At 38.0% G+C, this 12,431-nt stretch overlaps 1 protein-coding gene across 4 annotated transcripts in view; it reads left to right on the forward strand.

Moving 5' to 3' along the window:
* The window catches only part of NRG1 (neuregulin 1), a 1,003,358-nt gene that overhangs the window by 881,802 nt on the left and 109,125 nt on the right, over nt 1-12,431 (forward strand). The window lies entirely within an intron of this gene.

Here is a 12,431-nt window from a genome sequence, read left to right on the forward strand (position 1 = left end):
TTTTCTTTTTAAAGACTTCCATTGGTGTACTTTTATTTTTTTTTATTTTTTTTAATTAAATCTTTATTGTTCAGATTATTACATTTGTTCCTCTTTTTTCCCCCCATAACTCCCCTCCTCCCAGTTCCCGACCCACCATCCGCCCTCACTCCCCACCCACTGTCCTCATCCATAGGTGCACGATTTTTGTCCAGTCTCTTCCCGCATCTCCCACACCCCTTTCCCCCCCAAGAATAGTCAGTCCATTCCCTTTCTATGTCCCTGATTCTATTATAATCACCAGTTCATTCTGTTCATCGGATTATTTATTCACTTGATTCTTAGATTCACTTGTTGATAGATGCATATTTGTTGTTCATAATTTGTATCTTTACCTTTTTCTTCCTCTTCCTCTTCTTAAAGGATACCTTTCAGCATTTCATATAATCCTGGTTTGGTGGTGATGAACTCCTTTAGCTTTTCCTTATCTGTGAAGCTCTTTATCTGACCTTCAATTCTGAATGATAGCTTTGCTGGATAAAGTAATCTTGGTTGTAGGTTCTTGGTATTCATCACTTTGAATATTTCTTGCCACTCCCTTCTGGCCTGCAAAGTTTCTGTTGAGAAATCAGCTGACAGTCGTATGGGTATTCCCTTGTAGGTAACTGAGTTTCTTTCTCTTGCTGTTTTTAAGATTCTCTCTTTATCTTTTGCTCTTGGCATTTTAATTATGATGTGTCTTGGTGTGGTCCTCTTTGGATTCCTTTTGTTTGGGGTTCTCCGCGCTTCTTGGACCTGTAAGTCCATTTCTTTCACCAGGTGAGGGAAGTTTTCTGTCATTATTTCTTCAAATAGGTTTTCAATATCTTGCTCTCTCTCATCTTCTGGCACCCCTATAATTCTGATGTTGGTACGCCTGAAGCTGTCCCAGAGGCTCCTTACACTATCCTCGCATTTTTGGATTCTTTTTTCATTTTGCTTTTCCGGTTGGGTGTTTTTTGCTTCCTCGCATTTCAAATCATTGACTTGATTCTTGCGCTCCTCTGTTCCGCTGTCAGGAGTCTGTATAATATTCTTTATTTCAGTCAGTGTATGCTTAATTTCTAGTTGGTTCCCCAATATAACATCGAGGGTCTCATTAGTTTTCTTGTAGATCTCATTAAGTTTATCGGCGGCTTCTAAACAGTTCTTGAGAGACCTTAAAAGTGTGGTTCTGAACTCTAGATCTTCCATTGACAATTTTGTCCTGTTTCTTTGTCTCCGCATTTTGTTATGCTTCCTTGGTGCACCCCCTAGTGGTCTTTGTTCGTGGTGTTATAGTTAAATCTTGATTGTTGTAGCTAATTCCAGGGAGGGTTTGACCTCCAGGCCAAGTGGCTATGAGAATCAGCTGTGTCAGCAGTGAGAGAACTTCTGTCCTCTAGGGAGGTGCTAATCTGGCGTTTTCCTGAGGCTATCCGGCAAATGCCTCTGTGCAGGGCTTGGGCGGGGCGGGTCGCACAGGATCAACAGGGTGGGCCGGAGAGAGCAGTTATGGCCGCTCTCAGTCCTTTCCCCAGGGGCTCTGCCTCTCTGAGTCCCAGCAATGGCTGCAATCCTCGGAGAGAAAGCTGCACTCGCTCTGACCGAAGCCAGACAGTCCCGCTTCTCCTGTTTGAGTCTGGGTCCCTAAAGACTCGCCTGTATCTGGAGCTCAGAGTCTGCGACTCCCTCCCGATTGAAAACGCCAACCGCGCCCTCCGCCGCCAGCCCGCTCCGTGCACTCCGCACCTCAGAATTTGACTTCAGCACTGCGCCTCCTCTGAGTGTCCGTATGCGTTTCTCTTTCCTCCTAGTTGTAGGACTTCCACTCAGCCAGCTTTCCAGTGGTTTTGGGTGATGTCCGTTCCGTCTTTTAGTTTCACTTTTGAAGTAGTTGTTCAAAGCAGCAAACTCCGGCGTTAACCTATGCCGCCATCTTGGTTCTCCGTCCATTGGTGTACTTTTACCAATGGAAAATTCAAGAAGAGAAAAAAGGTGTTCGTAGTGAGGATTATAAGGAAGGAAGGACTGATATAAATATTCTACTTGCCACAATGTCCAACCTGCTCTGTTTTTCACAGTCATTCCTCTCTTCTACATTCCAAGGTGACTCAGACCTTACCACTCTCAAAATCTGAATCATGCCTTCACTCTCAGTAGAGTGCCTCACTTACTGCTTCAGACAGAAAAGAGACCATAGAATGGAACTTCTTTTATCTTCCTGTTACCAAATCTATAAGCCCTAGCACAATGTCTGTGAGATAAGTAGCCACTTAGTAAACATTTTTTGGGGATGCATGTGGATGGAGAGCTAGATAAATTAACATATATCTTGAGTCTTTAAAGATGGTGGGTATTTTTATTATATATAAGACAGTGACCTTAAATATGAAATCTACTACTTTTGAGAAGCAGGTCATCCTTGGACTTGTATATTTTAACTGCCAGGCTGTGAGAGGAAGTTAGTTTAAATGCTGAGCAGCAAATATACAAGTCAGTTGCTGCATGTTGGCTGAATTTCAATATATCATTTCATTTTGAGGTGGACAACTCAAGCATTTAGTCTTGATTTTTTCACAACATATTTACCACGGAAGTAATTATTTTGTACCTATTTGACAGCCATAGGTTATTTTAAAATCACCCGACTCTAGAAGTACAGCTAACTCTGAGCCTGAGATGCCAAAAATGTGTTGCCTTTCATTGCACTTTTATATCTCTTTTAAATTTCAGAAATCTCTCCCTGCTGTTCTTTTGCATCACCAAATGCTTAGGTACCTTGGAAAACTGCTTTAATATAGTATTTCTTTTTCTTTTTTCTTTATTTATTGTCTAAAGTTTTACATATGTCTCCTTTTTCCCTGATTGACTCCACCCCTCCAGCCATTCCCACACCGGGCAAGCCCCCACCGCCCCAATGTCTGTGTCCATTGGTTATGCTAATATGCATGCGTACAAGCCCTTTGGTTGCTTTCTAATCCCCACTCCCTGCCATTTGTCTCTGGATCTGTTTTTATTCATCAGTTTATGTTGATCATTATATCCCACATATGATTGAGATCATGGGATATTTATCTTTCTCCAACTGGCTTATTTCGCTTAGCATAATGCTCTCCAGTTCCATCCATGCTGTTGCAAATGTAAAAGTTCCTTCTTTTTTTATAGCAGCATAGTATTCCATGTATAGATGTACCACCGTTTTTTAATCCACTCATCTGCTGATGGGCATTTAGGTTGTTCCCAAATCTTAGCTATTGTAAATTGTGCTGCTATGAACATAGGGGTGCATATATCCTTTCTGATTGGTGTGTTTGTTTTCTTGGGATATAGTCCTAGAAGTGGGATCACTGGGTGAAATGGTAGTTCCATTTTTAACTTTTTGAGGAAACTCCATACTGTCTTGCATTCCCACCAGCAGTGCACAAGGGTTCCTTTTTCTCCACACCCTCGCCAGCACTTGTCGTTTGTTGATTTGTTGATGATAGCCATTCTGACAGGTGTGAGATGGTATTGATCTCAGTAGATTCTTTGGCTTTTAGGGTGTGAATGGTTAACAATAATTTAACTCACAATTTTTTTCCTTGGAGTCTTTTGTAGGTGAAAGGGAAGAATGAGGGGATCCTTTTGGATGACTTTGATATTGATCAGTATAGACTGCAGTAGTAAACATTTGGAAGGTCAGGATGGAAGAAAAAAAGGGGGCTAAATTCAGGTATTTAATCTGGGGTGAAGAAGACTTAACCTGAAAATGGGTTGTCTGACCTCCAGTGACAGTGATGGCAAAACCACAAAGAAGAATTTTTGAGAAACACTTCTGAAGATTTATGTTTCACTTGAGAAGGCTGTCTGAAAGCCTTCTGAACCATTTCAGTTAAGCTTTCCTTCTTATGGGAGATGTATGGGGGCAGAAAGAAGCATATGGTTGAAACTCTGCACTGCAGTGATATGTAAAAGAAGTACTTTTCCTGCTAGGTTAAATTACTCTGCATGCCTCTTGCTGTCAGTATCGTGATTTAGTTAAATACAGATGCTTTTAGAGGGGCTTTGTGCTGCATCATAAATATTGAATAGTTTTATAAGATATCTGTATGCATAGCTGGGTGGCAAGAACAGCCGTGGAGAAGCTCAACCTCTACCTACATCAGAACCTTTGGCCTTATCGTGTCCCCTGACCAGTTGACATTGGAAAAGATAATGTCAAGATGGGAATGTCATTAACAATAAAAAGATTCTATTTTTTTTTTCCAATAGAATGAAGCTTACTCTCTAACCCTTCTGATTTTGTCAGTAGTTTGAACTTTGCAAGTTTCCTAGTCACATTACTCATAGGTGTTACAATCCCCTAGTGATTAAAGAATAGCATAAAAGAATCCCTTCTCAATCAGTAAGTAGTATGGGTGGGAGGAGTCAGGAAAGGGTCTTAGATTTTCTGAGACAACTAGTGGTTTGTCATATAAAGATACTTCACTGTCATTTGATAAAGGTTCTGATTATATGGATCGTACGTTCTTAATATAATATTAACATTCATCTTAAAAGTCAATTTCTTAAAGTAAGAGTAGTAGGCAAAGGTGGGTGGGGATGGGGCATGTAGTGGAGGGAGGAAGAGATGTAACCTGGTGCAGGTTACTGAATGTGGAATTGATAGATATTTTGGAGGGGAGGGGCAATGGATAAGGAGTTTTTAATAATAAAACTTACTACAGTAGGTTATGATGGGTTCTCTGCCCTATATGTTGGCCAGAAATAGCCATGAAAATTTTTTTTCAAAAGGTTTATCAGCATTTTATTGTAGAATTTTTAAACATACAGAAAAGTTATATGAATTGTACAGTAAACAACTTAAGCGCATTATCTAGATTTTACACTTAACATTTTGCTTTATCAAATATTATCTATCCATCAACCTTTTTTATGTTGGATGCAATTTTAAGTAAGTTGCACCCATGAGTGCATTTTACCCCCAAGTATCTCAATATGCATGATACATTTGTTTTATTACATTCTCTAAAAGAATATATAGATGAAGGATTAGGCTAACAAATAGAATATAGGTTTCTCTGCAGTGAGTCATCGTATTTGGACCTGGCACTTTCTAGTCATGATATTTCAGAGCAGAACCCAGTCATCAGCGGCTTTCTTTTTCCTATTCCTGACAGTCCCTCCTTCCCCGGTGCCAGTCTTCTATTTCCCCAAATTAAAAGAAGAAGGCACCTTGGCTCACCATTTCTCAGGTATTAGCAATTCCTAATGTTGTGTGTGTTTGAACCATTGCAGTAATGTGAGGGTGGTCCCTATTTTGAGTTGACTGTCATGGACTTAAGCTCCCTTCCATCCACTACTCTTTATCCCATACCTTCCCATGTAAGCATAAAAGCTCACTGTAATGTCTCAATTGTTTAATGTGTGATCTCCAACCTGTTCTCAATGAAAGTTATGGGGCTCAACAGCCCACATTCTGTGTGTCCCCACACTGTGATGAAATGCTGTTGAATAATGAGTTCAAATGTGAATATTAGTCTTTGAATAACATTCAGAAAAAGAGCCTGAATATTCTGTAGAATTGTGACCAAAAGTAGTCATGGGAGCATTAAATAGAGTAAACTTCCAAGTAGACAGTTACAGTGAAAGGTCACAGTGAGATATATCTAGCCCTGGCCAGTGGTTAGAGTACCGGCCCTCAGAGAGATGGGTCGTGGGTTCAATTCCCAGTCAAGGGCACATACCTCGATTGCAGGTTCGATCCACGGCCCCGTGGTGCGTGTGCAGGAGGCAACTAGTAAATGTGACTTTTCACATAGATGTTTCTCTCTCTCTCTCTCTCTCTCCCTCCTCCTTCCCTTCTACTCTCTCTCTAAAGATCAATGGAAAAAATAAAGTGAGATATATCTACAGACATAATCCATGGTAGTAGTGAGAGAAAATCTAAACTGTCCACTCTACTGTTCCTTTCTATCTAATTGGCAGAACGTAACCAACGAGCTTTCTTTTGTAGAAATGAATTGAAAGGGGAGGAACAATAGACATGAATTATACTCATGATTCTGAAATTAATGTTGGTGTGACTCCAGGACATTTTTTCTTCTTGTATAAAATAAAATTTATGAGTAAGGCCTAGTCTATTTAGCTCCAACATTCAGCCAGTGAAAAAATTTAATTATTTTTGAGATTACACTTTATTTTTGTGTTAAACCTAAATTCTTTCTTTCCAAATAATTTCTGAAATAGAAAGGAAAGGAAAGAAACAGTCATTCTTAAATAATTCTGATTGGAAGGTTTGAATTGGAGGTCAAATCATAAGATAGTTTTATCTTTCAGCTTTCAAATTTATATTTTTAAAGGAATTAAAAGTGTAACAATGCAGAAAAAGTTTCCATCCCTTGTACTGGGAAGCAGCAGAAAAATATGAGGCTGCCCTTGGATTTTAAATGGGATTCTTCCATGTCTCTGAGCATCAGAAGGCTGTGACCTTACAACAGTATTGCTGCTTGGGTGACTCTTTCGGAATGCCAAATCAGTGCTGGAGACTGCATACATACCCCTCCATTTTTTCCCTTTGGTGCAACCTTATATTTTTATTTTTATCAGCAAAAAGTAGAGAGAACTGTGTAGCCTCTAAGGAAAATGTAAATCAAACTAACACATTTCTACCTAGTGCATTGTAATAGTGATATGCTGTACTATCCACTGCATTTCTGGATTGATTTTGGGACCATTTTATAGACTCAGCTGTCAAGCGAATGAACTCTAAACAAATAGCTAGTGCCTAAGTATAAATCAAGTTCAATTACTTCCATTTTATAAACTTTATGGAAATTGTATTAAACTAGCATTGATTATCAGAGGCAGTTCCCCCTTTTTAATTTCTTTCTCTGCATCAAAGTACAGCCTTTATTGTTTTATTTAAATGATATTGTACATATACATGCACACAAAAGTGCAAATTACCCCTTGTACATTTGCTATATATCTTGAGGGTAAAATAAACAAACAGAAATTCTCTCTAAGTTGTGCTGCCTTGTGCTGTGAACTTAACTTATAGTTGTGAATATTAATGAAACAAAGCAAATGTATTTGTTTAAGGTAACTAATGCATATATCGCTCTAGTCGACATTATGAAAGACCATCCATTTATACAACATCAGAATAGTCACTATACAGGTAATTTTCCTTTGGATTTTTCTTCTTTCTGTTATTCAAACACACAGAGTAGTTTAACATTATTGCCATTTATTCACACAAGTAAAATTCTATCTGAAGTACCCATATCTTTAAGACATTTCACATAGTTTTCTCATCCCCCTTTAGTTGAGTTTCCGTATTGATACATTCATTCAACAGTACTTCCTGTGTGCCACACATGTCCTAGGTAGTAGAGATATAGTGATGGAAACAGACACAATTCTTCCCTTATGGAACTTGCATTCTGGTGGTGAGTTTATCACACATTTCATAACAAAGCACACTGTATAGGAAATACTGATAATTCAGAAATACTGCCACTTTCCTCCATCTTTTGCTCATAATTCTAGTAATTCCTAAATAGGCAATGGATGGAGTCAAACAATGAGAAATAATATGTTAACTATGTAAAATGGCATAGTTATAAACCTTTCTCATTTTTTCACAAAACTATTTTGAATTGAAACTCTCAAGGACATATCACTTTATTATATTTTTATTTGTGTTGTGAAGTTTCTTGGGATGCCGTATTGCATCAGCAACATCAATCACTTCAGAGTTCATAATTAATCATTGTCAGAGATTTAATGCCACGTGACCTACTGAGATTTTGTAGAAGAAAGGGCAGCCTACCCATAAAAAAGTCTCATTGTTTTAGTGCAGTCCACTCATAAAACTAGTCATATAGAACATGTTTTCCTTTTAAAATTAAATGTGGGAGAAGCTGAAGCTATGATGCATATCCAGTTAATTTTTATTATTGAGTTGGAATTCACTTAACATAAAATTAACCATCTTAATGTTAACAATTTATTCCATTTATCACCATTGTCGTGCATCCACCATCTCCATCTAGTTCCAAAACATGCCCAGTATAATTTTAAAAGAAAAGTGACTTGTAAAGTTAAAAATAAAATAAACAGTGGCTGCTTATAACCAATAATTTTACTTATGGGGAGTGAGAAATTAATAGGTTCTCCCAAAGTAAAATAGACTCTTTATAACTATCACATTTAATAAAAATACCTTCCTACATAAAATTCCCACATTCTCATCTTTGAGATCATTTACTGTATCTTGTGCTACAAGGGATCTGAACTCATAAAGAACACAATGTGCCAGAGTAAACTGATCATCTTGGTACAAAATGAGAGCACAGACCCACAGTCAATATCAAACATTTAAAACAGCGTCTCACAAGATAATTCTTAAAATTAAGTCTAATTGTCTTCTCTGAGTATGTTTTCACCGAGTAAGAATAAGCCTCAAAGTGGGGAGAAAAATACCTGCCCACTAAGGTGAAATGAGTTTTATCTCGCCCATTTAGAATTATGAATAATGTAGAACGTCAAAGACCACGTTGATTAGGTTTATCCTCAGAAAGCTTTCCTGTTTAGCAGATGAGAGAAGAATTATTGGAAAAACAGTTAAATTTTGGTTTATTCCCTATTTTTCATCCACTGGAAAGATCTGTGGTGACTGAGTTAAGCATAGTTTGGGTAACCGAGTTTCACTAAAACAAGATACATTCATGGAAGGCTTATTTTGGATCAATCAGAAAAATTTTATAAGTATGCACCTGAACTGGACATTAAAATATCTGAAGAAATGGAGGAGATTATAAAAGGTATTTTAAATAGGCAGATGGTATGAAAAATGTCTGCCAATTTGTTAGAAGTGGCATAATCTGTATAATTCAATCTCAGTGAAAAATAAAACCAAACATGATGTATTGAAGAAATAGCATAGCTCTAGTTTGGGACAAATAGATATTGATAGACCTGACCTTCAAGGAATTATATTCTTCAGTCCTATATACAAGACATAATTAAATAATAACATCAACTGTGAAGATGTGCCCCAGTAATGGCATGGTTAGGACATGCTGGGTGTGTGGCTTGGAAGCAAGAATGTCTCCAGGAAGGAGCTGAGAGCTGAGAGCTGAGCTGGAGGTTAGTTTTCAGATGGGTGGGAAGAGGCAAACGGATCCATTTGCGTACCTCTCTCTCTCTCTCTCTCTCTCTCTCTCTCTCTCTCTCTCTCCAGCACATTTTTAAGGTTACCTTTAGGTCCTGAAGGTTTCTTGTGAAATCATGATTTCATAATTCATTAGCAAATAAATTGTTTTAAGTTATACATAGTCATCTCCAAAGATTGTCATCCCAAAATAAAATTACTGCTGTCATTGTGGTATTAGATACCCCAAATTAAATTCTACTTTTTCAGCCATAAAATTTAGGAGCAAGGATAAACTTCTTCAGAGATAAATATTTCCAGAGTGAAATAGCCAAAATACTGGGGGGAAAAAATCAAAAGAGAAAAGAATTTGGGTAATATGGTCAAAAGCAAAATGTCATTTATCATCCTCTTTCATCTGCTGGAGCTATGCTAAATACTTCTGATAATAGAGTACGTAAAATTAATGCAGAAGCGAAGAGCCTAGTTTGAATTGAGGTAGCAGAGGAATTTGAGTATCTTTTATCTGATGATATAATAGAATTTTTTCTTCAGCGAAGCTGGCTTAGAAAGAAGCTGGAATATTATGTAAGTGGATCAGAAATAGTGTGTTTTGAAAAGTCAAATCCCTTTCTGTATTACTTTGTCTGCTCTTGACCTGGATTGACTTACTAATATTTACTTCCTTAGCTTCTGTGGTGGATTATTTGATTCTTTGTCCCTCATCCATAAAGATGTATTAGTCCCATCCTTGAATCTCAGGTGGCACTGCGACTGCTTAGCCAGTAGGATGCAGTGGAAATAACCTGTGCCGATTCCAGATCGAGACTTTAGGAGGCTGGGCAGCTTGCACTTCTTCCTTCTAGGAATGCTTCCTCTCAGAACCCAGCTGCCACACTGTGAGCAGCCCGGCCACTTAGAGAGGCCACATGTTGGTGCACCATCTGTCAATCCCAGCTGGGCTCCCCGCTGACATCTGGCATCAGCTGCCAGTTGTGTGTGAGCATCTTCAGTGTGTCAGCCCAATTGTATCTCCAGCTGTTTCAGCCCCAGCTGCCATCAAATGGAGCAGAAGAACCACTCAGCTGAACCCAGTAAACCTGCAGACTAGTGAGATAATATACAATGGGCATTACTTTTCGATATTTCAGGGCAGTTTATTTCATAGCAATATAGAAATGAAATAGCTTTCCAAAGAAAATCCTCAAACTGGGACTGCAGAAGAGTTCATTTCATTTAAACTATAAATAGATAATATTTAAATAGCCTGTGCTTAATCCTTACAATGTCTGAAAATCAGCAGGCAAAATTTTAGGGCGCTATCATTGTGGAAACTAGGTGCCTTTAAGTTTGTTTACTAACTACATTAAGGTAATGGCTATTTCAGTGTTTCACTTTCTGGTTTGCTTATTCTCCCACTGAAGTGATAGGTAAGCAATACATAATCACATGTGTTCTTTTGATTAAAAAAGAGATGCAATATTTTTTCATCATAAATAGCATGAGTCAGCCTTTTGCTCAGATCTTGATCTTGTAGCTTAAATAGCTCTGCGTCCACAGCCAAGTGACCTAAGCTGCCTCAGTCAGTGAATAGGCACTGTACAGGATTTGTGATGACAAAAAACAATGTATGTTAAGAACCAGGCAGAGTTCCTGGCACAAAGATAGAGCTCAATAAATGTAACTTTTGTTGTTATGAAGGAGGTAGGAATGTGGTTTTTAAAAGGTAGTAAAAATTTGTCTCTTGTTCATTTTTAAGGAGTCATTGAAATAGGGGTGAAGTCTAAAGAGTTAAATTGATATCTCTTTGCATTTCTTCCTACAAACAGGCATGTTTTAGCTGAAGGAAATTCTGATCACATATGTACACTACCCTTCCGCACATCATTATTGCTCAAGAGGATTTTTAAAGGGTTAAAGGCAACTTCTGGCTCCTATTCTCAAGGACAGAACTCATGGAGAATTCCTGTTATTCTTTACCTGCTGTCCTACTTCCTTTCCTCCGCTACAGTCACCTTCCATTTTGGTGGGAAACAACCTTGTAGGATGCAGGCTTTCCACAAGCTGATCTGAGCTTCAAGGTGCTACAGGGGTCCGGTCCATGTACACATGCCACAGTCTGAGTTGTATAGTCCAGGAGGAAGAACAGCTGTGCCAGCCCACAGGGCTGTCTGTTTTGTCCTAGCCTTTGTATAATACGTTGTTTTCCTTTGTTAAGTGCTGGGTGTCTTTGATAGGACAGCTAGTGCTTATTAATATCTCTGTCTGCTAAGTATGTTTGATCCTAATGGTTAAGGAGTGGTGAGTAGTTGTTATTTGGGCAAGTTAAGGACCACTTTTCTTAACTATTCTTGATATCTTTCTTCCCTGTCTGACTTGGGCTACCTGAAGCCCATTTATTTTGGTCTTTGAAATTTAGATGACCTTGTCTGTGGATGAAATGCCAATCTATTATACTTGAGTGAAATATTGGTTGGAGGTAGAATTGAGGAGTCAAGTGCCACATATTTAGCCTGAGTGATATTTAAAGGAATAATAAATTACCCTAACTTAGCATAAGCAATTCATTGCTTGTATTGGTTTTGAATATTTACATGAATATTGGTAATTAAAATCTTAATACCTCTCAGTTTGAATACTGTAAATGCTTCAGTATAGATTTTCTATGAAGTGAAATTTCATGTCCATTGCTAGAATCCATAAGAAAATTCTCACTACTTTAAAATCTAATAGTTAAAGCTAGAAATTAAGCATAGAAATTATTTTAAGACACCAGTTACTGGGATATAAGTGCAGATTATGCACAAGTGAACTTTAGGATAACTCATTTTGCTCATAAGCTTGTCATAGTCATAATCACTGTTATTTAAATTGGTTCGGGCGTTTGTTGTGGTTGTTAGCTATAGTACTGCAAACGCATTTTAAGATTTTATTATTCTTCTAACTATGTATAATTATGGACTCATTTCATTTTGAAAGAAATTATAATATTCTAATTCCATGCCCACTTAAAGCTGAAAAATAATCCAAAGCAGTGAAGATTGCACTACACAAAACTGAATGTGCTCAAAGCGGATTTTTTCAGGACTCGAGCCTCAAATTTTATTGCTCCTGAGACTCATGATGGTTATATAATATAGATTTAAAGAGCATTTTTGAGTCTCCTGTTGACACAGGTGAGCAAAATGCTTCCTTGGAAACCATTCAATGTCCATTCACAGTAAAGCATGGGTTAAAGGGCCAGATACATACAGTAGCTGATGTGCAATGATCGGCAAGTTCAGGGGAGCCT

Source organism: Myotis nattereri (genome assembly GCF_964212035.1).
Source record: "Myotis nattereri genome assembly, chromosome: 2".
In the NCBI taxonomy this organism is placed as follows: Eukaryota; Metazoa; Chordata; class Mammalia; order Chiroptera; family Vespertilionidae; genus Myotis; species Myotis nattereri.